The sequence below is a fragment of the Nycticebus coucang genome, chromosome 8 (assembly GCF_027406575.1).
Source record: "Nycticebus coucang isolate mNycCou1 chromosome 8, mNycCou1.pri, whole genome shotgun sequence".
Classification (NCBI taxonomy): domain Eukaryota; kingdom Metazoa; phylum Chordata; class Mammalia; order Primates; family Lorisidae; genus Nycticebus; species Nycticebus coucang.
In genome coordinates this window covers 59,449,447-59,477,370 of record NC_069787.1, presented here as the reverse complement: position 1 = coordinate 59,477,370, position 27,924 = coordinate 59,449,447, and the positions used below count along the sequence as shown (strand labels likewise).

At 43.3% G+C, this 27,924-nt stretch overlaps 1 protein-coding gene across 1 annotated transcript in view; it reads left to right on the top strand.

Annotated features, from left to right (window-relative positions):
* RFTN1 (raftlin, lipid raft linker 1) overlaps window positions 1–27,924 on the top strand; it is a 225,983-nt gene that overhangs the window by 119,497 nt on the left and 78,562 nt on the right. The window lies entirely within an intron of this gene.

Below are 27,924 nucleotides of genomic sequence, written 5' to 3'. Positions count from 1 at the left end.
AAATGTATCTGGTTTTGAACTTTTCTTCATGCCATATGAGGTTTCATGCCTAATTGCAGGGTTTGCTTGAATTTTATTTATTTATTTATTTATTTATTTATTTATTTATTTATTTATTTATTTATTTTTGTAGAGACAGAGTCTCACTGTACGGCCCTCGGGTAGAATGCCGTGGCGTCACACGGCTCACAGCAACCTCTAACTCTTGGGCTTACGTGATTCTCTTGCCTCAGCCTCCCGAGCAGCTGGGACTACAGGCGCCCGCCACAATGCCCGGCTATTTTTTGTTGCAGTTTGGCCAGGGCTGGGTTTGAACCCGCCACCCTCAGTATATGGGGCCGGCACCCTACTCACTGAGCCACAGGCGCCGCCCTGAATGTCCTTGCCCCAAACTGGGGCTGAGTTCATTGCTTGATGTTTTTCTTGTTGTCTTTTACCCATTCTTCCAAAGTAGTTGACAATTTAGGTGGTTGTGATTTGTTTGAGGTCCTTTCTGAGAATTCATTAACAAATAATCACCTTTGGGCCAGGCATAGTACTAGGTGCCAGCGTGCAGAGAATAAAATAGCTGTGGCCCCTCCCTTAGGATGGTGGGCCCTGCTGGGCGGGGTGAACGTGACCAGGCAGGCAGCATCTGGGGCTGAGGAGCAAGGGGATTTGGGGGATGTGGCTGCACCTGCACCAGGGCGGGCTGGGAAGCCCACCTGACAGGAAACTGAGAGACTGCTGCAGGCGGAATCCAAACGAGGTCAGAGGGGAGTGAGGGGTGGGAGAAGGGGTCAGAGAGAGCTAGGCTGGGCTGTCAAAACAATAGAAAGACCCTGAGAGGACTTTTGCAGAAGTGTGAAATGATTAGATTGTCCCTTTAAAGGACATTTGTGTCTTTCTTGCCTCCTTCTCTTCAACATTTAAGGAGTGTTCAGGCCCTTGAGGCCCTGGAATAGCTGCTCATGCATGGTGGGAGCCAAGAGCTGAGGACAAGGACTCAGATGATCTCATAGATCAAAATTTCTGGAGATTTTCTTAAGAATATGGAGCCTCTTTCTACGGTGGTAGAATTAAGATCATTATTTAAGAACTGGGAAGAAAATACTGTAGCTTTTGTTCACACATTCATAAGCCTGAGAACGTGTATTTTTGCAGCTCACTTAGTTATCTGTAGAAATAGGGCCATTTTCTTTGAATCACTACAAATAAAATACTCCAATTAACTTGGGTAGTGACGGCCTACAGGTGGAGTTTACCTCCTGATCCGAATACTTGGGGCAAAATAATTTTAGAAATCATTTTGTAATTAAGACTCAGGTGCTTGGAAAATGTGAAGAGAAAGTAGGAAAATGAGGTGATGAGGCTCTGTTCATTCCATCTTATGTGCTCTTTTAAAGACAGCTGAATTGGTGCCTTTGTCCCAAACAAACTAGATCACTGTGTGACTGACCCATTGCATTGGGATTGTCTAGGGTCTTCAGGAAACAACTGCCTGATTTGTGGGATATTCAGATGCTGTGTTTCTGTAGCACCCAAGGTTTGGGGTACCCAAGGTACTGGGGCCATCTGTTCAACAAAAGTATCTTCAAAGCTAGGATCTTTATACCCCATGGGACATTAGCTAGTTTCTTTTTATTTTTTTGAGACAGAGCCTCAAGCTGTCACCCTGGGTAGAGTGCCATAGCATCACAGCTCCTGGGCTTAAGGGATTCTCTTGTCTCAGGCTCCAAGGAGCTCGGACTGCAGGCACCCACCACAACGCCCGGCTATCTTTTGGTTGTACTTGTCATTGTTGTTTAGCAGGCCTGGGCTGGATTCAAACCTGCCAGTTCTGGTGTATATGGCTGGCACTTTAGCCGCTTGAGCTACAGGCTCCAAGCCATTAGCTAGTTTTTATTTAACATTTTTACTCTTACCCTGGCATTCTTTTTTCCCCACTGATTGTATATGTGTGTGCACATTAATGTATGCTGATTCATTTTGTAATTTATTAAATATATGGTTGACACGTGCTCATTCTATATCTGTATAATAAGTCCTTACTTAACGTCATGGTTGATAAGTTACATGATATACAGCAGGCCCTCAACAAGGTTTCATTCAACATCGCTTCGTTATAATGTTTCTGTTTGTTTGATTTTTGAGACACAGTCTTGCTCTGTCATGCCCATGTAGTGGCATCATCATAGCTCCCTGCAACCTTCAACTGCTGAGCTCAGGTGATCCTCCTGCCTCAGCATCCCGAGTAGCCAGGACCACACGTGCCTGCCATTACTCCCTGTTATAATATTTGGTGAGAAAAAAATTAGTTTTGTTATCGGTTGTTTCACAGTCAGAGTTTCTAAGAACCTGTCGGCAATGTCAAGGGCTTTCTGTACAAGAGTTCTGTTTTTAACATTTTGAAAGTGTTATACCTTAAAGTCATCTTGGATGTGCCATGCCCTTGGTTTTTCAAATAAAAATTATTGGACACAGGGCAGTGCCTGTGGCTCAGTGAGTAGGGCGCCAGCCCCATATACCGAGGGTGGCGGGTTCAAACCCAGCCCCGGCCAAACTGCAACAAAAAAATAGCCGGGCGTTGTGGCTCGCGCCTGTAGTCCCAGCTACTCGGGAGGCTGAGGCAGGAGAATTGCCTAAGCCCAGGAGTTGGAGGTTGCTGTGAGCTGTGTGACGCCACGGCACTCTACCGAGGGCAATAAAGTGAAACTCTGTCTCTACCAAAAAAAAAAAAAAATTATTGGACACAGACAGACTAGAGTCAACTCACACACTAGGGCAGCACTATAGATTTCTGACCTGGGGATTGTCTCTGGATGTGCATCCCACAGTCTCTTGTCTCTGTTCCTCTGAACAGAAAGGTGATTTATACTGGGGCCAGGTGTGTTGGGGTTGCCCCACCACACTGCTGTCAGTGGATGAGGGCTGGACTGGGGAGGACCCAGCATTTCTGGCTGTTGGAGAGACAGCTGCTGTGAACAACCAGGAGAGGAGAGACAAAATAATGGGACTAGGCTCCCTCTGATCCTCTGTCCTGTTGCTGGATGTGATTTCTAGAGAAAACCCCACCTCTGTGTTCAAAGAGCAGAGGGTACCTGAATGGCTGTGCCCAGGATCCATGGCTAGTCCAACTAATGCCAGAATTTTACATGTGTGTAAATTTTTCTGTCATCACTTAGGTAAAAGACCATAGGTGCTTCCCAGGAAGACATTACACTAAAAACCACTGGTGTTTTTTCTTTGTAAATATGTAATGAATAGCTTGGGCCCTATTTCTGTCCTTGTAATGGTGACACTTGTTAATTGCCGTTCACTTAGGCCAGGATGAAGCTGTGTCATTGGTTGCTACAGCTTACAGTCATTACTTTTTTATCTAGGTCATTATTTTGTGTGAAATAATGGCTCCTGTTCCTGTGACAAGTAGATTTGTCTTAGGATGAGATGGTAATTAACTCATTTTGTCATTGTACCATCATGCAGGATACGCTCATATTCTTCTGTGCATATTAGAATTAAACTCAAACCAATTGGACTTTTTTTCATAAGAACAATGCCCTAGTATTATTTTTCCAGCAAATGTTTTAAATTAGTAGAACCTCTGGATAGAGGGCATAGATAGGAGGAGAGAGAACAGATTTTATGATTTCCCTCAATTAGGAAAAATAGAGTCATTTGTAGTTATGTCATGTAAAATCAGCTGAAGAGGCCATAATTTACAGCTTCTCTGCATCATGACTTTTCACAGAGGGTGAAGGGAGCCATGTAATGATGACCGTGTTCCTTTCAGCGTGGTCCTCAGATTTCTCCGAGAGCTTTGGCTGGGCAGATGAAATCTGGGTTACTGCGTTTTGTTTTTCCTGCTGTATCCCACCATGCTCCATCCAGCTGGCCCTTATGTAAATTACTTGTCCTGGACCACAGAACATTTAAAATGCAGTTATGGGCAGACTTGTTTTCCAACTCTGAGAGCTGAATGCTCAAGGGATGAGAGTTTTGAGGCTGTAGGGAGGGGAAAGGTGCTGTCAGAATTCCTTTGGGACAGAGGCTCAGGGCATCAGCTATGTTGGGAAGCGTCTGTGTGTCTGGCAGGGCAGTGGTGGCCCACTGGGATTTCCCACTATTCACCGTTCCCAGAGGACTGTAAAGAAGGCAGAGTGGTCCATCATGAGGAGCCTGCATTCTCATTTTTAAATTGCTGTACCTTCTTTGGAGTTTCTTGGGAAAGATCTGACATGTTTGGAAAGCACTTTAAGTTTACAGAGTTGTAGTGCACATTTTCGGGTGTGTGCTTGACAATCATTATATTCCTGAGGCCAGACTGGTAGTGATATCTCCCTCCTAGACACAAGGAAACTAAGCTCAGAGGGGCTGATGGCTTTGCCTGATTGTTGGGACTGATAAGTGATGGAGCCTGGATTAGACCCTCCCTAGGAGAGGTACGTGAGTGAATAGCCAGGGGCTTTGGAGCAGCACTCAAGAAGGCTCCTTGGCCAGATGGGATAGGGAGGGCTGTGGAGAGGTTTAGTAGGGATGAGGGCTCTGCAAAGCAAGGGACTGACCCTTGAGGAGGCTGAGGGGTGAGGCCGGCAGTGCCATTGCTGATATGGACAGCATGGAATGAGGCCCAGGGCTAAGGAAGAGCCCAATCCCATTTGGCTGCAGTGTAGGATGGACAAAGGCCAGAAGCTTGTTTAGGGTGGGGTTCTTTTGATTACACGGAGCAGAGCCCTACTCAGGTAAGGTCAGGTGGGTTTACTATAAGGATGCCAGAAGGACGTGGAGCCCCAGGGTAGAAATACAAAAAAAGCAAAAAATAAAACAATAAAAATAAAGATTGGAGCCTCTCTCTCTCTTCTCTCTCTGTATGATAAGCTGCTGGGCCCATATTTAAGCATCTATAGGTTTATTTAAATTTAAAATGAGGTTTTTACTCCACAGAGGGAATCTCTGTTATGTGCCAGTTCCCACGCAGAAGCATGTTCTGTGCACGATACCCTGAGCCCTCATCATACCTCTGTGAAGGCTTATCTCCATTTGACAGCTAAAGAAACAGGCACAGAGAGGCTGTGCAGTTTTCCCAAAGTTATAACTGTGAATGGCAGAACTAGAATCTGAACCCCGCTGTTAGACCCAGAGAACATGTTCGTGGCCATTGGCCGTGCTGCCTCTTCTGCACAGCTTGTCTCTGCAGGCACTGACCCTGAGGTTGTGCATAGGAAGCAGTGTGCGTAACCTTCGTCTGGCAGGGAGCTGGGTTTCGGAGCGCCTTGACGGCCTTCTCTCAGTGGAGACCCCAGGCCTTCTTGCCCAAGCTCTCCTGATAGAAGGGGCCTCTTCCTGCCAGAGGAGAGGGCCACATTTGCTGTCTAGGCAAGACTTGGGGGCCTTGGCCCTCAACTCAGGGTTCTGTTCCTGAGATTCACTCCTTTGCATGATGGACATTATTAGGTCTGTGTAGTTGTTCCCTGGTCCCCCAGTTCTCAGCATCAAGAATAAGCACTGGTACCAAGTTGAGGTGATAATGACAGAGTGACCTCAGATACAGAGCAGTCCCACACAAATAGTTAATTACAGGAAAAAAAAAGAAGCTACACAAAGTGACACAAAGTGAAAATACGTTCCAGAGAGAGAGGAACAGGCCAGTCTCAGGAGTGGAGAAAGACCCTCAGGTCTGAGCACATGCTGCCTTTTATAGGCTCACTAGCTTGTCCCGCCTTGCTTCTGGCAGGATTGGTGGCTGTTTCCTGCCTTTGAGGTAATTGGCAGATTGGGTTACAGTGTATCTAACAGGTCGGTTACATAATAATTTCCCTTTCTAAGCATGTGTCTTCCCCCAGAATCCTTCATGAAAGCTCTACCATGCTTTGCTAATCAGATGATAATGATCCCTACATCAGTTAAAGGTCCTTACATAGTAAGGAGTTCACAAGGGAATAGTTCCCGGCCACAGTTTGTTTCCTAACTACAACTCAGTTCCTCCTCTCTGCCCTTAGTCACTTCCTTGCCACCTGTTCACCATCCCCCAGATCTAACAGAGATCATGACCCGAGATCAGACCTAACAGAGACCATAATCCACTCAAGAACCACGTTTGCCTTTCTGTGGGCCATTGAACCTTTAAGATGAAGGCAGTTGAGGGAGGCCAGGGCACACTTCTGCCTTGCCCTCTGAGGGCAGGAGGCCTGGTCAGAAACTCAGTGGCCTGGGTTATGCTAGATGCACTGCCCTTCAGAAAACCAAATGATGCTGCTTATGCTTTGACCTAAAGAAAGGGACCTGACAGGTTATTAAAATCCTTATGACTCCTTTTAACGACACAGAATATCCCAGATTTCTAGGATGATGAAACTTTGCCTGTGGTATATAAATGACTCATCATTTACTTTCTGGCTGATTGTTAAGTATTCAGAGCTTCATTTCTACAAGTGCAGTACAGAGAGTCTGATTTTAATTAGTGCAAGATGTCAATTCAGAATGAAAAGAAAATTATGCTAAAAAGGTTTCCCTGTCCTCACTGCGACCCCACCCACCCCCAAACCAAGAGAATAGTGACATTTAAAAGCACACATCTGGTGAGAATGGGCATGGGGGGAACCGTGAAGGTGTAAAATGGAGTGCCATCTAGCAGTGAGCATGCCCTTAGTGTGAAAAGACCATGGGCTGGGGAGTGGCACAGGCCTCTCTGGGGACTAGGGGTGTCCTACTCACTGCTGCGTCTTCAGGACTTAATAAATTATTTGTTGAGCTAGTGAATGAGTTAAAAGAGAAATTCACAGGAAGGATAATTAAAAATTTATGTCATCAAGAGGGGGGGAGAGGAGCCTAAGATGACACTTTGGTGCCCCAGGTGTGAGGACTGAGACCATGCAGCATGGGGAGCCACATGGGGTGGAGAGATAAGGAGAGTGATGATGGTCCTGTGGAGACACACAAGTCAGGGGGACACTCTCGGAACATTCTAGAAGGCAGTTGTGGTTGTTGGGCTGGAACTCAGGAGGAGGCTGGTATAGAGATGCAGTTGTCTGAGGTGCGTACTCAGAGGCCCTCAGGGCCAGGTGGGTAAGGACAGTGAGGAAGCGGTCATCTGGGTGGGCGGCAGCACTACTTAGCATCAGCTCCTTGTTCCCTGGTGGAAATACGGCCCCAGCATCACAAGATCTCCTGTTTGGTTGAGCCGTTGGTTTGCCTTGTTTTAGAGAAGTTAAAATGTTTGTATTTTCTTTTGAAGTTTCTTGGTTTTTTAATGTGAACAGATCCCTTTAAAAAACTGCAGAATCTAGACCAGCATGTCTCAAGCTCTCTGTGATGAAGGACCAGTTTTCCCCTGATTTATTATGGAAGGATACTTCTGTAAAATCCAGAGAAGAGGAGAAATAACTCTTACAAAGTAGGGAGAGAAATGCAAAAGTGTGATAGTACAGAATCTGTGGGAAGAGCATGCATGCTTCCGGAAGAGATGGGAGAATAGTATCAAAAGTAGGGAAGAGGTCAGATCAGACTGGCCCTCTGGGTTTGGTCACCAGAGTCCCCTGATAAATCTTCAAGAGCTGTCATTGTGGTATGGAACAGGCAGAGGTCTTCCTGCTGTGGGTTTAACAGTAAATGTGTTTAGAAGGAGAGCAAGGGAATGTTTGTTTTAAAGAGGAGATTTGAGCACTTTTGACAGGTCAAAGTTACTAGTTCAGTGGACCTGAGAGGAGATAAGAGATGGAGGCAGGTCCCAGTGGGGCAGGGCCACCGAGGGCCATAGGCTGCTTCCCCTGAGGCTGGGGGAGGAGGGAGAGGAAGGTTATAGGTTTAGATATTCCTAGAGGAGGAAAATTGTGGAGCTGCTGCTTGGAGGCTGTTGTTTTCTTAGGAAGTTCTTCTCCCACCCTGGCCTCTCTTGATCTTCTGTCCTCCTGCTATTTTTATTGGCCTGTGATCTTCCTGTTCTGTCCGGAGAGGTTAGCTGAAGTTAATTTAAGCCTGGGGGAAGGGTTAGGTTCATTTGCTTGTCTTGATCACTACCCCCAAAAGGAGATACATCCTGATGCTTCATTTTCTACGCTGCAGGAACATACAACCCAGTACTGGTGTGTTAGGCTTCTTTCCTGTCTCTTGGAACAGATCTTTGAGGGCTGCTATGTGATCTGAGAATATTTTATGAGCTGGGCCAGGTAATTTCCCTGGTCCTTTGAACCCTAAGAGTCCAGCCGAGGACACAGACATGAAGCAGATAGGCCCATGGTGGATGTGTGATCACAGAGAGGTGTGCACTCTCAGGGAGATCACGGCAAGGGCCCGGTCCCAGGCTGGCAGTGGCGGGGTGTGGTCTAGGAGGAAATGTTCGCAGTGAGATCTGAGGGCCAGCAGGAGAGACAGATGGAGGTAGTGGGTACTGGAACAGCTTAGACAAGGTTTGTGGGGACTGAGGGAGCGTATTTGTTTGAGGGACAGAAGGGAGGTCACTGTGAGTGAGTGAAGGGGTTGGGCCAGGTTAACAGTGCAGAGCCCACAGCTGTGTATCCTAAATGCAGTGGGAAGCATTGGGAGGTTTTCAGTAGCAGCTGGAGAATGATTCCAAGTCTACATTTCTGAAAGATCAGAATGGCTTCAGAGCAGTGTCTGGATTTGGGGGCAGGAGTGGATGTGCTTAGAGCCCTGCTAGAGTAGCTCTTGTGACTGCTTAGATACTGTAGCTTAGCCTCCATGGGGGAGTGGGCTGGAGAGGTGGGTGGGTTTGAGGAAGACTGAGTCAGAGGGAAAGGGGCCAGGATGGTTTGGATATGCTGCTGAATGAACTGGGTTCTTTGCTGTGAGGAGGATGGCTGCAGAGTGGACCACGGTTTCTGTGGTTCAGGCTGAAGACACTGTCTGGCAGATGGTAGCTGGAACAGTGATCCTGGAAGAAATGTCCTGGGAAGGAAGGGAGGGTGTAAAGGAAGAGGGACTGGGACTGAGCCCTAGGGAATTGCAGAATATACCACAGAGCAGGGCAAAGAGACTGAAAGTCACTGGCCAGAGAGGTTGGAGGGAAACTAGGTAAGTGGAGATGGTGGAAGCCAAGGGAAGATAGGGTGTTTCAGCAGGGAGTGGGTAGGGGCGGGGGGGGTGTGGGGTGTTGGGGGTGTGTGTCTCCCTTGTTAGTGCCCCTTAGATTAGATCAGAAGCAGTCCTTGCTACAGTGGTCTGGAAGCTACTGACCACCTCCATAGAAGCTGTTTTGGTGGCCTCTCCCCTCCCAGTACGGATTTTTACAAGGCCTGATCCACACTGTCTTTGGGTTACAATGAAAAGCCACTGCCCTTCACCCTGAGAACTCAGTTGTGTTCCTGTCTTATTGCTGGGATAGTTCTGAGGGATTATTTATTTCATTTTAAAATTTAAGATGTTCTTTTTCCCCTATAGCTTTGCTGAAATATCTTCATTGTTCCTAATGTAATTTTTTATTAAGCAACTGAATTTTAATATTTGACCAGGGGATTAGAATTTGCCTATGTAAAGCACAGCAATTTTATGTGAGTTTTAGCATTTGAAGCACATATCACAGGAAAAAAATAACATGTGGAATAACAATAATAAAATAACTTGTAGTTAAATTAAAAAAATTAGTTGGAATTGCTGAATATGTCATTTAGATGGGCACAGAACAGACAGGTGGCCTTTTCTTGGCTCCATGGACAACCTGCAGCCATAAGACCTGTGCATCTTTGTGGTCTCTGCAGAGAATTTGCCCTACATCCAAGAAAATAGAATTTATTTAAGAGGTTGTGAGCAAGCAGATGACACTAGAAGTTGAAGATAAACATAGGAAGGTGGCAGCTCTGTGCCCATCAGTGCTTTGTTCCAGGGAGAAATTAGGCATGGGAGCAACACAGCTCAGGTAACTTCCCAGCCTCCTGGATGTCCACTCTGTTCCACTTGTTGGTAGGAGGTTGATGGTACAAAGTTCACATAACTTTGCCAGAGGCCTGGTGTTTGACTTGTGGCCAACCTGGGTGCTCTTGAAGTGAGGGGTGAATGACTGGTTCTCCGGGACACAGCTGTGGCCATTAGGCACCCGGATGTTATCTTGTTCCTATGCTATTGAGATGGGTCCCCGAGGAATCTGGCAGTGGATAAGCAGGAGTCAGCAGCAGCTTCAAATTTCTGTTGCCTCTGAAACATGCTGGCTTATAGCAGATAGCAATGTTACTTTGTGGCTGAAGGGGAAACCAAAAGGGCTGAAGATTTTGAGTTTCTTCCTTCTAAGCCAATGGATTTTGATATGTGCCCTCCTGGAATGTTCCTGGGTAGAAGAGTTTCTGTAGTCCAGGATGTCTGGGAAGTATCACAAGCCCTCTTGGACAGTCGTGGTGCTCCTTGGAAAAGTCAAGGCTCTAAAAATGTCTGCAATAAGAATCTGCTTACTTATTTAACTTGACATTTTCTAAATACAGTTTGAGAACTTTCCCCTTGATTCTCTGCCTCCCCCAAATACTTATCGATATTATGGACCATACTTTGGAAAATGCACTAAATTAATGGGGAATGCATTGACTACCCACCAACCATGGACTGATAGTCAATGGAAGGTGGGATTAGTTTCCTCTTTTTTTATTTTAAATTTGTTTTTAAATTCGTATTTATTATTTACTTTTTATTATACAGTATGTATTTAAGGTATATAAATGATGTGTTGATATACATAGTGAAATGGTTACTATAGTTGGGCAAATATGTCCATCATCTTGCACGGTTACCCTTTTCTGTGTGTGGTAGGGGCTCCTCAGATCTACTCTCTCAGCAAATTTCCAGTATATAGTACACCATTATTAAGGATAGTCCTCATGTTGTGTCTTAGATCGCTAGTCTTATTCATCCTGCTTATCTACAACTTTGTGTAATTTGATCTACATCTCCCTATTTTGCCCTCCTGCCCCTGGTAACCACTGTTTTGTTCTGTTTCTATATTTTTGACCTTTTTTTTTTGGTTGTTGTTGCATTTTGGCTGGGGCTGGGTTCGAACCCTCCACCCTCAGTATATGGGGCTGGTGCCCTACTCACCAAGCCACAGGCGCAGCCCCTTTTTGACCTTTTTTTAAGATTTCATATATAAGTGAGATCATATAGTTCCAGTATTTTTCTTTCTGTGTCTGGCTTATTTCACTTAGCATAATGTCCCCCAGGTTAATGCATATTTTAATTGTAGGATCACCTTTGTTAAGGCTGAATAATATTCCTGTGTGTGTGTGTGTGTGTGTGTGTGCGCGCGTGCACTTGCGTGTACTGTATACTCCACAATTTTTTTTTTTTTTTTTTTGTAGAGACAGAGTCTGACTGTACCCGCCCTCGGGTAGAGTGCCATGGCGTCACATGGCTCACAGCAACCTCTAACTCTTGGGCTTACGCGATTCTCTTGCCTCAGCCTCCGAAGCAGCTGGGACTACAGGCACCCGCCACAATGCCCGGCTATTTTTTTTTTTGTTGCAGTTTGGCCAGGGCTGGGTTTGAACCCGCCACCCTTGGCATATGGGGCCGGCGCCCTACTCACTGAGCCACAGGCGCCGCCCGTACTCCACAATTTTTTATACCACTCATCTGTTGACAGGTTTTCTTCTCTTTTTAAAATGGGTTGCTAATACTATCACCAGCTATACAGAATTGCTATATGCGGCAATGTCTAGTACTTTATTTTATTTTCTTGGTTCCTTTAACAAGTTCTTCTGGCCCAGATGCTTGGTATACTGTGTTTTCTAATCCTCACTCAAACCTCTAACAGAAGGAAGATTTGGAGCAGAGCAATTAAAATCTCCCTCTTCTCTTTTGTCCCCCTGGAAAGACATGTGCTCAGCACCTCTGCCATTCTTCTTGCTTCCTTAATAACAGATATGGCAACACATAGTCAGCAAAAACTAGGTCAATTGGATTTGTTGACAGCTGTGGAATCACAGATAGCATTTGCCGTGCTGTCTGGGTCAGTCTCAGCTAATCTAACTGTCTTAAAACATGCACTAGCTTCTCTCCACCCCCACCCCCTGCCCTTTCTGCTTTCTCCTATTTCTCCCCACTCCTGGACTTTTTCTAACATAGCTGTTAATCAGATTTTTAAATATATCATTTTTTTCCCCAGCTTTGATTTCTCTTTTATCTCTCCCCTAAGGACTGATCAAAAGCGACATTTTACTCCTTAGTAGCTCTGTCTAGTAGAAATATAAAGTGAACTACCTATACATATTTTAAATTTTCTAATAGCCACATTAAAAAGTTAAAAAAAGAAATTAATTTTAGTATTATATTTTATTTAACCCAATATATCCAAATATTATCCTTTCAACATGTGATATGAGGTATTCTTTTTAACCAACTAAGTCTCCAAAATCTGGTGTCACTTGAATCATAGCTCAGTTCGGTTGCTAAATTTTTAGTAGTTAACGTGAAATATCCTACAAAATGAAATTATGCCTAGCAGAAAAATATTTCATACTACTTCAGTTTTAAAACTTAAATTAAAATTAAATACTATTAAAACTTCAACTCCTTGGCTTCACAAGTCACATTTTATTATAGGTACTTGCTAGCTACATGTGGCTAATAGCTATTGCCATGGATAGTATAGTTATATAGAATTCATTTATTTAAACAGTTTTTAGTTTTCCATATTTCCTAAGTGGACACAAAAGACTTGTTATTATGAGTGTTGTCAGTTACAAAAGGAGGTGGAGTACAGAACATTTGTGCCCAAAGATAAAGTAACCAAAGAAAATCTCCTATTTTCCCCAGGAAAAATTTCAAAACACTGTTTGGTAGTAACTTTAACTTACAACTTTTTAGGAATATATTTGAAAGAATTAAATTTCTGCTTATAATACTTAGTTGTAGGTGCATGTTTTAAATTAGATAAAATATATAGATTTGGAAATAGTGCTTTCCCCTCATCTTTGCTTCTCATGAAACAATTTCATTCCTAAACTACTTTTTTTCATGCATCATTGCATTCAATGTCTTTATCGGCACCAGGCTGATTTGGGGGGCCATCTAGCACAGGTTTCAAGCCCATCCTATTTGCTTTCATCCAAATTGTTTGGGATTCAGTACTTTTAACATTCATGAATGATGCTATCTCTTGAAACTACCCTAAGTCAGAAGTGCTCATTCATTTAACATTAGAATAGTTATTTTTTTCTTCTCCAGATAATATGTGAATAAGAAATCTCCATAATGGAACCACTTACTCTGCATTGTACTTAAAAAAAAAACAACAAAAAAACCCACCTCTTTTCATTGAAGATGAAGATAACAGAAATAACAGAAATTTGGGAGAGTGCATAAATCACAAGTATATGGCTCAGTGAGTGAGCACAAAATGAATGTACCTGGGTAACCAAGTCTTGGGTCGAGAAATAAACAAGAGCAACAGCCCGAACTCAACCGGGGCTGCTCACACCATCCTCCCACTCCTCCCCAAAGGAAACCTCCAAGGTCTAACTCAGAGGGTGGCTTTGCTCCACGTTGTGTCTGGGAGGGTCATTCATGTCACTGTGTTGGTTTGTGTTCATTTTTGTGTTGAATTCTTGCATTGTTTTTTAAAAGCTGTCTTTAAGAAGAGCGCCTACTGCAGCATTCCTAATTTCTTTTTCATGCAGTAGGAATTGTTTTATACTTTTGTTAAATGTATTTCTTCCCTTTTAGTAAAAGATCAGTTCCACCAGATCACTTCGGTAAATGTCCAGAACTAGCTTTGATTAGCGTGTTTTCTTCCTATAAGCATTTTACTATTCAAAATAAAGTGACTGAGAGAGTTCTTGTATTGTGAGAGATTTTGTAGAAGAATATAAATGTACAAAGCAATTCTCTGTTTTCTGAGAAATAACATTTTTGGGGGGTAACATGCAGGAGACACACAGTCTAGTGACCAGTATTTATGGAAGGTGTGTTGTGCATTGATCATGCTGTTGTTACCGAATATTGGTCTTAACTCTTGGCTGTGAAATAGTATCCGTGGTGCTTCTGTCTCCAAATACCTACTTAACTAACTCCTTCACTTCTTCAAGTCTCTGCTCAAGTTCACCTTCTCGGTGTATCCACCTTCCTTACCCATTTTGAAAAGAGCATCTTACCCCCAGCTGCTTCCCATCCTCACATTCTGATGCCTTTTAATCTGCTCTACTTTTATCTATAGTTCTTTTCACCGCTTAAGGTGAAACTTTACTGTTTTTTAATTAGTTATTTTTTCTTGCCTTTTTTTTTCCTGCTGGTCAAGGTGTAGGTCATACAGTAGGTGCTCAGTGAAGGCCTGTGGAACAGAAGATTGAGAGCCTGTCTTTCTCCAAGGTTTGCAGGGCAAGAATTAGAAATGCATAGGAATTGGTGCTTTGAAAGAGGATATGAAGGAGATCAAGTGGACAGAGAATTAAGACTTTCATACATTTTCTTTCTTCTGTGAGTCACAGTAGCTTTTTTAAGTGTTTGGGGTGGTTGAAACTTATTGAGTAAATCCTCCCTGGAAGTGACTTGTGAGGGTTAGATGTCACCTGTTTCTACTTCATACTTCCCAGCAGACACGTTTACAAATATGAAATTTGCTGTTATCTCCAGGAAAGTTTCCAAAGTGATATATATATATATATATATATATATATATATATAAACTTTTTATGAGCTGGAACATGTTTTGAGTGCTAATTATGCACTGTCAGTGAACACATGTGGCAGATGACGGGTTTGCAGTGCAGGTTGAACTTTCCCGTCTGTGTGTTCAGAGGTGCTGAACATCCCCCCCTCAGTGATGCCTCCTGTCTGCGGTATTTGTCTGGGATCCAGCACAGATAATAAAAGTGGGAATTTGGGCTAAGCTTGCGGCGTGTGGAGGGTGGGGTGTCTCATCTGAGAAGTAGAGTTTATCCTGGCAAGCAGTTAGGCTGCCTGCTGTATCTTCCCCTGACACTGGAAGGTTTCGTTTTTATTGCTTGTGATTATGTGGAATTTTTTCGGAGGATTTTGAGAATTACTGTGACAGGATTACAGCCCATTTAAGGTTTTCCCCTTGTCTGCCTTTGGGAGAATTCCCACTCAGAGAGCCAGATCCCATTAGGATCCCAGTGGTGTGAAAGTTGCTGGGTGGGGCTCAGGGGTGGGTGGACAAAGCACTTGGACTTGAGATACTTCTTTGCTAAAACTGACTTGCCTCTTGGAGGAGAAATCTGGAATTTTAAAAGCCCCATTTCAGAATTTCCTCTTGATTTCAGCTTAGGTAGCCATTTGGGCAGGGGACATCCCTTTGGTTAATTCTTGGTTTTCTCTATAAAATTAGGCCTTTGCACTAGAATGATAATCTCTAAAATTTCCTATAGCTCCAATATTCTATGATTTTATGGTCAATCCAACTTTTAAATGACTTCCCCCTTATTATCAAAGAGCCTTAGCTGACTCTTTGAGTTTGGTGCCAAATGCCCTCGTTTTGTGAATTCTACTGGGCACAACCTCGTGTCCCTCTGCTCTTCACACCATATTGCAATGTTCGTTGATTGATTGGTAACTGCTACTGTCCTCCCCCTTAACTAACAACTGTAACTGAAGCTCAGTATAAGGGCTGTTATTTTTAAAAGTATTTTTCCTTTGTCTTTTAAGGTTACAAACATTGCCTTCTGACACGTCAGTGGAAAAAATCTGTTGTGAGAACATTTCTTAATTTTGTGATTAATTTGTTGGATCACTTTTGACTTCTTAAGTATTTAAGTGAATGCAAAACAGATTCCCATTGTGGAGGTGAAGCTGTAATATGTAGAAGGAACCCAGGGTATAAATGTTGGACCAAAGGCCTATTTGAATAACTCGTTATAATAAATTTAGCCTAAGCAATGGTAAAAATAGAATTAAACCAGTGTTTGCCATCTAATAATTACTTATCAGTCTATATCTTTATTCTGTTGGCCTGATAGCAACATTCCTGGGTTTGGAAAGGTGGCTGGGGTAGGTGGGTAGTAGGGATGTTATTGATGGAGGGGACAGGGGTAGAAGGAATGTCATTGGTGGGGGTGATAGAGTTGTTATTGGCAGGGTGGTAGGAATGTTGTCAGTGGAGCAGTTGGGATGTTATGGATGGAGTAGTAGAGATGTTGTCAGTAGAGTAGTAAGGATATTGTCAGTGGGGCAGTAGAGATGCTATCAGGGGGGCAGTGGATGCTGTTGGGCAGAAACAGTCATAGAAGCTTTTAGAAAGAAATTTCCGAAAGAAAAATGTGATGTGGAAGATACAGGGGAATAGAAGTTAGAAAATACCTGAAGTGATGGAAAAACTTTAAAAGAAAATGTTTAAATATATTCCTGGTGGAAATAAAGTTAGTTTTTTGACGGAGCTATTTCTTGTTCAGTTGGCATAGAAATTTTCTTTTCAGTGACTTCCTATTTTGAATGAGATGCTGTGTCTACTCTGTGTCTTCTGAGCTATTCCCCAGAGGGCAATGGGGCTTCTCTTTATGATGCCTTAAGAGTAACACAGATGGTTATTTTTCTCTAAGCCTTAAGCACGGGAGTGTCTGTGACCCTTTCTGACTCGAGCGGTGCCTGGGAATGTGGGCATCCTTCTGTGCCACTCTTAAATAGTAAAACATCATCATTAATTCATGCTCTGCACATTTGTAACTTGTGATAAACAAGAGCTGAGTGTAAGTTTGCCTACACGTTTGCTAAGCTGATTAATAATGTAAGCCAAGCTGCAGGGGCAGTGTTTGCTCACCTAGAGGGTCCTCCTTGTTCCACCAGTTTGGATGCATCATCACAGACCAAAAGGCTAATTACAAATTGCCCTTCCCTCTTTGTTAAATCATTTCCCTAAAGACCCACTCTTTGGGACCCACTCTTTTGTGTCTTTATTTACATTTCTGCATGTTTGAGTGCTGCTAACTGCATCTTTTATAAAGGATTGTGGATTTTACAGTTTAAGAAAATCACTATAGTCTGGTACCTTCTTTTGGGTGTGAATTAGTGAAGATTACTGTTTTTAAAAGATGTCTATTGCTGTGTAATAAACCAACCCAAAACATACTGGCTTAAAACAATAGCAGTCATTTATTTGAGTCATAAAGATGGAAACTGGGCAGGACTTGGCAGAGGTGGTTGCACTCTGCTGCACATGGTGTCAGTGGGGTGGCTGGATGGTGTGGGGGTCTCCTTTCCAGATGGCACTCTCACCTGCTGGGCAAGGTGGTGCTGGCGGTAGGCCTCTCCACAGACTACTCTGGCTTCCTCAAAACATGCTGGCTGGGATTTAAGAGCAAGCATCCCAAGAGAGCAAGGTGGAAGTTTACAGAATTTTTATGACTAGGCCTCAAATGTCACCTTACTCATTGTTGGAGGCCATCACCAAGACCCATAGTGGTTCATGTAGATGGGACATAGGCTGCTCAACTTGATGGGGGAATGACAAGGTTCCAGCAGACCAAGTAGGACAAGACAGATTATTGTGGCTTTGGAAAATACAGTCTGCAACATATGTGAATTCAGGTATGCTACCTTCATTTTCAGTTCATTTCTTCAAGAGAGAACTTTGAAATACATTAAAAAAGAAATGGGCCGGGCTGGTGATTTACGCTGGTAATCCTAGGACTCTGAGAGGCTGAGAAAGGTAGATTGCTTGAGCTCAGGTGTTCGAGACCAGCCTGAGCAAGAGCAAGACCCTGTCTCTACTAAAAAAAAAAAAAAGAAAAAATAGCCTGGCATCATGGGATGGCTTGAGCCCAAGAATTTGAGGTTACTATGAGCTATGATGACACCATGACATTCTATACAGGGTGATAGAGTGAGACTATGTCTCAAAAACAAAACAAAACAAGCAAAAATAAAAAAGAAAAATGAAGGCAAGAAATGGAGATAAGTTGGGGTATTGAATACAGGGGTTATTGGGCATTGAAAATAATCTTTAAATTTGTAATTCTCAGCAGTTGTAATGGAGTGTCCCCCCTTCACACACACACACACACACACACACACACAACAGCCTCATATTTGTTACTCAGAGGGATCACATATCTTCATGAGATCTGAAAGCTCTCAAATGATTTCCATCTTCCAGAAAAACCATCCCAGGGTTCTCCAGGGTATTTACAAAAGAACAATAAAACATTCATTTCTTTAGCACATTGTAATGAAAACCATCCCCTAGTACTTAGTTTAACTGCTTTGTTTACCATGGGAGTTTCAAATGCCATTAGGACCCTGTGATATTTTGTTGGTCAGGAGTCCTGGGAATAGACAAAGACTTTTAAAATAAGGGTTAAAACGGGGATAGCAGTGCCCAACCACACCATTTCAACATTTTGTTAAAGAGCCTTTCTTTAATGCTTTGGAAGCCTATGTAAATCAGGGAGTGGTGGGAAAAAAAAAGTCACGAATACTCGATGTGAAGCCAGCGTGGTGTGAAGGGAAACATCTGCTCCTGGTTACATTCCTTAAAGTTATGTTCTTTTGCCTCACTCATTTAACTGTGATGCTGAGATCTGAGTTCTGTGAAGACTCTGAAGCTGGTTTTCCAGAACATTCCCAGGAGTTTTAATGAGCCCTTGAGGTTCTTTAGCCCCAAGCTTGTAATTCCAGGGTCACTGATATTACCAAAGTATAAAATTGGGGTTGTCAATCTCAGCAACTCTAGGTTTCTAGATGGGTTTTTAAATTTTATTTTTATTTTTTGAGGAAAAGCATTGTCTCAGTTAGGGCCTTTTTTGAAGAAGGCCCATGGGAATGCTGGGTTGTGAGGCATTTCTTACCTTGATAAGAAGTACTAATGTCAACAGTTGTTTATTGCTACCTCTTTTCTTTTCCCTGAGGGGAAGATTGACTTGATTTATTAAGAGATATACTAGAAACCAAAGGGCCGCAAATATTTTAACGGGGATGCTTTCTTGACACTGTGAACTAAAAATAAAATTCTAAGCCCTCTGCAGATAGAATGTACCCCTCTTGACCAAGGGAACCCTAGAAACACCTTAAAACTGAGTTCCTAGCCAGGATGGGATAGAGAGATAAAGCTCAATTACATGCCTTTGATTTCCCTTCATGAATATTCATGACAACTCCTGTAGCTTGTTGAGAATGTATATTTGACCACCCTGATCAGTATAAAATTCTGTTCCTTTGTCTCTTCTTTGAAGCCCGAGTGCTTAGCTTCTGGCTGAGTCTTGGCTCCCCAACCTGTTGGAATGGCTACCCAACAGGTTGCTACCCTTTATGAGAAATAAAGCTCTCTTTTTTCCCGAAGTGTAAAGGGTTTTTTTGTTTTGTTTTATTTTTCTTTTAGTTAATAAGATGTTCCTTACAACCCCCTTAATTTCTCTAGGACTCAGTTTGCTTTGCTGTTAAGATGATAGGAGTAGCAAATGATGAGCAAATTTTCAGAGTCTCAAATGAGTACATTTTCCAAATGTTATTGGCCACCATTTGGATATTTCCCAAATTATAGTCATAGAAGTTTCCATGTGGGGGTAACCTCAAATGCTGCAAATTTAATCTCATACCTATTCATTTCTTCAATAAGTGTTTATTCATGTGTCAAGAACAGTTCTAGATCGTGGGAACACAGCAGAACACAATATAGACAAAGTCCCTGTCCTCAGTGGAGCTCTCATTCAGCTGAGGAAGCCAATCATGGGGAGATTGAAGAGAAGAGCACCCCAAACAGAGGGATCTGGAGTGCTAAGGCCCCCTGATGGGAACAGACTTTGATAAAAAGACAAAGGCTAGTTGAAGGTGTCAGGAGAGAACAAGGTGTGGCATGTAGCCTGAGCGGTGGGCAAGGCCCAGTTCAGGGAGCAGGGCATGTTGGACTGTACAGGCCAGGGTCAGGTTGGGATCATATTCTAAGATCAGCACTGTTGGAGAGTTTAACATAGGCAGCATGAACTGATTTTCATCTTTCAGATCTTTTGGAGACCAGCCTAGCTGCTGTGGGGCTGTAAGCAGACCAACATGTAGGGGGCTGGTGACCAGGCCAGGGAAGGGTGTGTCCAAGAGGATCGAAAGGGCCTTTGGGATTTGGCACAAAGGAGTGGCAGGGAATGGCTGTGGAGAGGTACTGGTGAGCCCACAAGGTGGACAGTGAGTGGAGGGGAGTCAGCCAGGCAGGGGTGGGTGGAGGGGACTTACTTTCTGCTGTTGCTGGTTGGTTTCTTTGCCTTTTTTTTTTTTTAAATAGCTTGAATTTAATTGTAAGAGCCACTAGAGAGAGGGAGAGATCAAGTATACAAAAGAGAGAAATGGTCCTTAGTGGAGTTGGGTCCTCTAAGAGGATCCCTTGCCCAAGCTCCATTGATGCAGAGGACAAAGAGGGGAGGGAGGACTATATTTAGAAGTGGCCAAAGGGTCAGGGTTCTTGACTGCTTCCTGATTTCCTCTTTAATTCATCTCTGGAGAATGATGGGGGCCTGGGAAGGCTGAGGGGGGGCCTAGGAGAGGAGAGAAAGCCCTTAGGAGGAGCGCAGGACAAGGAATGATGGCAGGGTGCAGGTCAGCTGTGGGGCCACAGCCACGATGGAGGCCTTGAGCCTTACCTGTCATGGCCCTGGGTGGATGGGTGCATGTGACATTTGTGGGAGGGGCCAGGCAAAGAAAAAGCCAAGGATGTAGTAGCAGGAGGGTGACGGAAGAAGTGGCTTGCTCCGTGGGTGGGGAAGGCTGAGAAGGTATGGTCATCTGTGCAGCTTTCAGGGCCCTCACTGCTGGTTGCGTTGAACTAGCTAGCCGCAGGTCTCAGTTTGCTTGAATAGTCCCAGCTCATGCCTGTCCGCCCAGCATACTTATTCAGTGTTTCACCTTTTGCTTTAAGACCAGTCCCTTTTTCAATTGTGGGTTACCAGTTGTTTGACCTATCAGCAGACGGCCATCTCTTCTGTGGATCTCCCATGGCCCCTCACATCCTTTCCCATGGCAAGTGTAGCTCTGTGACTTCTCCCACGAGCTCTGCCATGGCTTCCGGGCCCCTGGTCACTCTCTTGGCCTCTGCCTGCTTGCCTCTGTCACCAGCCCCCATCCCCTTCCACACCACATTCTATGGGCAGATCCATTGTCCTTAGGGTAGGGGTGGCTATGCCACACTGCTCAGATGCCATGATGCCAGTCCAATACCCACAGAATGAAAAGCTGAGACTCCAGAGATTCAAGACTCACTGCCATCTAGCCTGGTTTTCACAGTGGGCTCAAAGTGGAGGATACATTCTACTGAATACAGTGCTGAGCAGTACAGCAGTAGAAAATGGGGCTCTGGAGCCAGCTGCCTAGGTTTGAATCCTACTTGCTCTTTACTAGCTGTATGACCTTGGGCAAGTTGCCCAACCTCTCTGTGCCTCAGTTTTCTAATTTGTAACATAAGCATAAAAAAGATAATAGTATTTGTTATTGTAGGGACCAGATGAGTTAATTGATGTACAACCATTAAAATGGTGTTGAGCATGTAGTAAGCTCTCAGTAAAGACTAGCTGTCGAGATTATGGATTTTCCATACACTGAGTGTGTGCTCTTTCCCTGTATAACTTCTGGCACTTTCTTGCCTCTTCACTTTTGCTAGTCTTTCCTTGTGAGAATCCTTCCCACAGACCAGTTCTGTATGCACAGATTCCACCTGTGGAAAGGGTTATTTTACCAACCACAGATTTAGGCAGGCACAAAACTAACAGATGGTGAAGTCTGGCACACATTCTTTCACTCCCACAGGACTATGAAGAAAGTTCTTTAAATGTTTTGCTAACATAATGTTTGAGGTTTGATTTACCCATTTCCTTTGTGGGTGTGCAGGAGTATTAATGGAAGCCTGGGGATCTTGCAGCCATGGTGGGAGGCGACAGATTCTCCTGCCTGTTCTGTTCCTCGGTGCCTCCTCTTGGAGGATGGCAGTTTGCTTAGGCTGAGGTCTTTGTTTTGCCTCCAGGATCCTGGTCTCGGCATAGGCCAGATTCTGCTGATGGACATACCTTGAGGGAGACTGGGGATTTGCAGGGCCAGTAAAAATCTGCTGGAGGTGCCTCCTGTCTGTTCTGACATATTGAGTCTTGGCATTGTGCCCCTCGTGGTCTGGGTGTACATCTGTGTATTAGGTGTATGACAGACTACTCTGTGTAGTGGGAGACTTGGGAGTTGAACGGCAATTCCAGAAACTGTTCTTCATAAACAATCTTGAACAGACCTGATAACCTCTGTGAAGTAAAAGAATGCCACGTCTGTGCAGATAAACAACCTAGAGCACTGATACCAAAACGATTTTGACCAAAAGGTATCAACATTACTGTGGGAGATAAGAACATATTTCCTTAGTTTTACTTGGCTTAAATATAAATTGCCTTATCTAACATTTGACTTATGCTTTGAGAGCCTGAAGTGGGAGAATCACTGGGGGCCAGGAGTTCAAGACCAGCCGGACAACATAGCAAAACCTTGTCTCCACAAAAAGTTTTTAAAAAATTAGCTGGGTATCAACATTATTGTGGGAGATAAGAACATATTTCCTTAGTTTTATTTGGCTTAAATATAAGTTGCCTTATCTAACATTTGACTTATGCTTTGAGAGCCTGAAGTGGGAGAATCACTGGGGGCCAGGAGTTCAAGACCAGCCGGACAACATAGCAAAACCTTGTCTCCACAAAAAGTTTTTAAAAAATTAGCTGGGTGCAGTAGTGCATGCACTCCTGTAGTTACAGCTGCTCAGGAGGCTGAGGTAGGAGGATACCCTGAGCCTAGGAGTTTAAGGCTGTGAGCTATGATTGTGCCACTGCACTCTAGCCTGGGCAACAGAGCGAAACCCTGTCTCAAAACAAAATTTGGCTTATATTCTCTTCATTTTTGTGTACGTAAGTCATGAGCAAAATTCAGATTTTATTTCATATTAAATGATAGATATCTAAATATTTTGTCTGCCCTGACATTCTTCCTCTGAGAGATTTTTAATTTCTGTAGTCTAGCTGTCTGTCTTCCATGGGAGCCACCTTGTATCCTGGCCAGGGCTGATTGGCCAGAAGTGGGCATCTGACCTAAGCTGAGCCAATCAGAGCCCTTCCCTAGGATCTTTGCTTTTAGTAACCAGGAAGTCTAGACATTCTAACTCCAGTAACTAAGCTGTTAGTAGAAAAAATCAGGAGTTGGCAATGGCCATATTTTTTGCTACATTTAAAAAACTGATGTGATAGGAAGAAAGAATGATGCCAACAAGTAAAGAGAAGTAGAGATAAAACTTGGAGAAAGTTTTCTAACAGTGCTGGAGACACTGGTTACAGGTCTTCCTCAGTTTAGCTTTGATCTTACCCTGCTGGCCACTTGGTTATTCTTGGAGAGACCAATGAATTGTTCCTCATAAGCAGGTCTTTCCTTGTTCACTTCCCTTTTGTATCTTTGATTTAGCCTTTTGACACTGAGTTGGGCTCTTCTGGTGAGTTGGTTTTTAGGAGCACTACGAGCTAGTTGAAGATCTGTGAGTGATGGTCATTTATTAGTACTCTCTTAATCCTACTGACTCCTAACTCCCAGACATTCTATTTTCAATGAATTGAGAAATTATAAGCATAGTCTTAAGAATCGAGTCAACACAGATAATTCGGGCAAATAAAACTCCTTTTGTCACTAATGCCTGTCCTGAAGAGAGCTACCAAAGGATGGACTCAGGGCCTGCCTCTTTCTTTTACTTTTAATAGAGTTTGCAGTTTTCTGAGTTTATACAGTATTTATTAAGCTTCCCACCAAATCACCACTAAAAACAGAGGAGACTAAAGGGATACCTCTTCCCCTTAATCCAAGCCTTGCTGAGGATCTGTGGACAAGCACTGGTCACTCAAGCTGAGTATAGACAGTTTGAGGAGGATGGAACAACCTAACTTTACAATCTCTCAGTTACCCCTTGAGTTGGACCAACACTTATTAAATCTGAGTGGGTAGGCATAATGCCTACTTGGCTCACATCTGTATCCCTAGAACCCAGTGCCCAGCATATTACTCAGTAAGTACTTATGTAATAAACAAATGAATGAATGAATGGATATTATTATCCCTATTTTATAAATGAGCAGACTGAAGCTCAGATAAATCAAATGAAATGACCAGTAACATAACTAGCAATTGGTAGAGCCAAGTCTAAAGCTTTAGGTCTTCAGACTCCTTATCTGAAGCTCACTTTAAGACCTCTCAGTCACTAAAAGAGAAAACCACAACACCAGAAATTCCCCATGATCTTTCTTCATGGCCCCGTAATGGAGCTGAATGCCCAGTAGCACCTGCAAAGCTTTCAATTCCTGAAGCTAAGTTGTTAACACGTCAGAACGAAAGGCAGCTTCAGATGGGATCTAAAACTCATGTTATTTTTGAACCTCCCTTTTCAGAAAGCTGTACAAGAGTTTAGGTGACAAAAGATGGGAAGGGTTGTGTGTGTGTGATAAAATATTCACCGTAAAGACTCACATGCAACCGTGCAACCAAAAACAGTGTTTTTGTGCCTATTCTTGACATATAGTCATATGCATCTGTTTATGGGCTCCTGTGTATGCCATGGATCCCCAAAGTCTTTAAAATGTCAGCTGTCCTGGAGTGGTAACCTATGAGTTAGGAGGGAGGGGCACAGTGACCAGTGGCCTGGTCTAGGGTGTATGTGAGACATACGTATGTGTGAGTCTTGGTCTTAACTCCATGTTATATGCCTCTGAAATCATTACTGAATACTCTATTTCCATTATTCAGTATTTATGTGATAACGTTGTGCTGTACGATAGTGCTATCCAATAGACCTTTCGGTGAGGATGCTCTATATCTGCACTGCCCAATAGAGTAGTCGCAAGCCACTGGTGCCCAAGCCCTTGAAATGTGACTTAGGCAACTGAGAAATGAAATGTTTTATTTCACTTAAATTAATTTAAATTTAAATAGCCACATGTGGCTAGTAGCTACCATATGGGACAGCACAGCTCTGTATTCTTATTTTTTTAAAGGGTAAGTTTCTGATTCCCAGCATTAACGAGCTTATTAGTAATAGGCATTCCATTAAGTTCTTCACATAACTTACAGAAAATAAATCAATTATGGATGTAACTCTCCTTCCCTTTTCCTCAAAACAGAGTGGGGGAAATTTTCTTGACCTGGGCAATGGTGGTGGCTGAAAACCTTGTTTCGTGGTCTCACGTCAGTCTCTCTCCTAGAACCTGAAACTGGTACCAGATGAAGTCCTAGTTGTCCTGTTTCTGCTTGGGGCACGTGTTCTCTCACTGTCTCTCAGGACCCCTCAGACATCTCTTCATTTCGCACTGAGCCGGGTTTAGATTTAGAGACCCCAGCCAGCGTGCCTTATGCTAGCTTATCTCCCCTGCCTCTGTCCCTGAGGGAGGGATATGTGGGAGAGAGACAACTGATTTGTTCTAAGAAATTAGCTTGTGTGATTTGGGGGCTGGAAAGTTGGCCATCTGCAGGATAGCCCAGCAGACTAGAGAGTCAGGGAAGAGTTGCAGTTTGGGGTCAGGGTTGAAAGTTCAGGCAGGATTTCTTTGCTGCAATCTAGAAGCAGAATTCTTTCTTCCTACAGTCTTCAACTGACTAGATGAGGCCCACCCACATTATGGAGAGTAATCTACTTGACTGAAAGCCAACTGGTTGTAAATTTTAGTCACACCTTTAAAAAATAACCTTTATAACACCACCTAGACTAGTGTCTTACCAAAAATCTGGTTACCATAGTTTACACAAGTTGACACATAAAATTAACTGTAACACCTTCCTCATTAGATTCAGAGAGAGTGAGTTTGAAACTATCTCTGATCCTTCACCCATGCCATGTAGAATGACCTGTGAGCACTCCAATTCCTGTTGACTTAGGAAGCATTTTTGGTCCTTTCTCCGTGTCGCAGGTAGCTTCCATTTTCACTAAATCCAACCTGTGTCTCGCTTCTCCCTAACTGGTTTCACCGTGACTGATACATGATTTATAAAACACAAGTAGTGTATTGGCACACACATAGAGTATACATTTGCACTCATCATTAGTAACATGATTATTCATTTTTGAAATAGGATAATGAGCTGTCTACCCTAGATTTTCAGAAACTATCCCAATGTCATGTTTGTTTGTTTTTTTTGAGACAGAGTCTAAATATGTCACGCTGGGTAGAGTGTCGTGGCGTCACAGCACACAGCAACCTCAAGCTGTTGGGCTTCAGTGATTCTCTTGCCTCAGCTTCTTAAGTAGCTGGGACTGTAGGCGCCTGCCCCAACGCCTGGCTATTTTTTGGTTGGAGTTGTCATTGTTGTTTGGCAGGGCTGGGCTAGGTTCCAAGCTGCCAGCTCTGGTGTATGTGGCTGGTGCCCTAGCCAATGAGCCACAGGTGCTAAGCCCATGTTGTTATTTTTAATAAAGATGAATGATTTTTTTATAATGAGTTGAGACTTTTTGTATAACTAATTTTTTTTTTAAAAAAAAAGGTCAGGTGTGGTGGCTTATGCCTGTATTCCTAGCACCTTGGGAGCTGAGGCAGGAGTATCCCTTGAGCCCAGGAGTTTGAAGTTATGGTAAGCTACAATGATACCACTGCTCTAGACTGGGTGACATTGTGAGACCCGTCTCAAAAAATGCAGTGTATATATATTTTTACCTCATGATTCTTGATTACATTTACCATGGAGCTTTTTCTTACTTACATATAGCAGTTGAATGAACTCTTGGATCAGTTGAAAATGGCCATATTTAATTATTGGCACCTAAATCAGCAATGGTTACTCCTTCAATTATTTGGGGTAGGATAGTTATCCAAGGCAGCAGAAATAAGAAGGCAAGTGAGGGTTTATTTCAGTTTAAACTGGTATTGAGCTGGGCATAGACTGGATTATATAAAGTGGAAAGAGTGATATTGTTGAAGGGGCATCAGGTTGGCTTAGGATACTCAGAGTCAAAGCCAGGCATTGCCTTTGATAAGCTCTGTCAAGTTAGACCTGGCACTTAATCTTCTCTTAACCAGTTCCCTCTTCTTTAAGCTGTTATTGAGGTCTAAATCAACGCATGTGAAAGTTCTTTGTAGAAGAGTTGTACCATGTTTATACTTGTTTTCACTAATTGCAGTTGTTGGAGAAATGTTGGGCCTGCATTGACAGTCCAGGGGGAACTACATGGCTAAGGTGACCTCACCTGGCCACTCAGGGTTTGTTCTTCCATAATGATTTGGTCCCATGATGTTGTAGCTTAAAGTCATGTTGCTGTCCAGCAAGACATGATGAGGGAGTAAAGTTGAGTAACCTTGGGTATATGGTGAATGGGAAAGAGATTCCAGAAACACTGGAAGAGAAGACTGGCAGGGTGCAGTGAATTAATACACAGGAGTAGAGAAAGGGAAGATCTAAGTAAGAGGATGCCTGTGTCTCCAGTTTAAGAGACCAGGTTGATGGGGGGCACCCCTCACCTGTGATCATCCACCTCCTAGGTCTGAACTTACAAGGAAAGCCAGGGCTATACGGTTCAAATTGGGGAATAATTAACGTGTGATTAGTGGCTAAAGTCATGTGAGTAGAGGAAGTCACCAAGGGGAGTGTAGAGTTCAGGAGGGCTCATGGTGAAGGATGAACACTGTTGAATATGAACTAGTGCCTGCCATTATCAGATGTGTGATACTTGCTCAATGGGGGTCATGAATGAATCACTGAGAAACAAACAGGATTCAATTTAGCTATATATACACAGTCAAATGACTTCATGAAAAAAAGAAAAGAAAGTGACTATACTAGGGTAAGGCAGAAAACTAGAAGCATCAAGGTCCCTAGAGTTTAGCCAAATATTGATCTCTATAAAATCTAAATGTGGTTTTCTAGTTAAAAAAAAAAAAAAAAAAAAGGATTACTTACCCTTTCTGGTAAACAATTTGGCAGCCTGTATCAAGCCTTTGAAAAGTTAATATCCCTTGACTCATTAATTCCACTTCTAGGAATCCACCCAAGGGAAGTAAGCAGAGCTCCACATAAAGATTTATGCACAAAAGA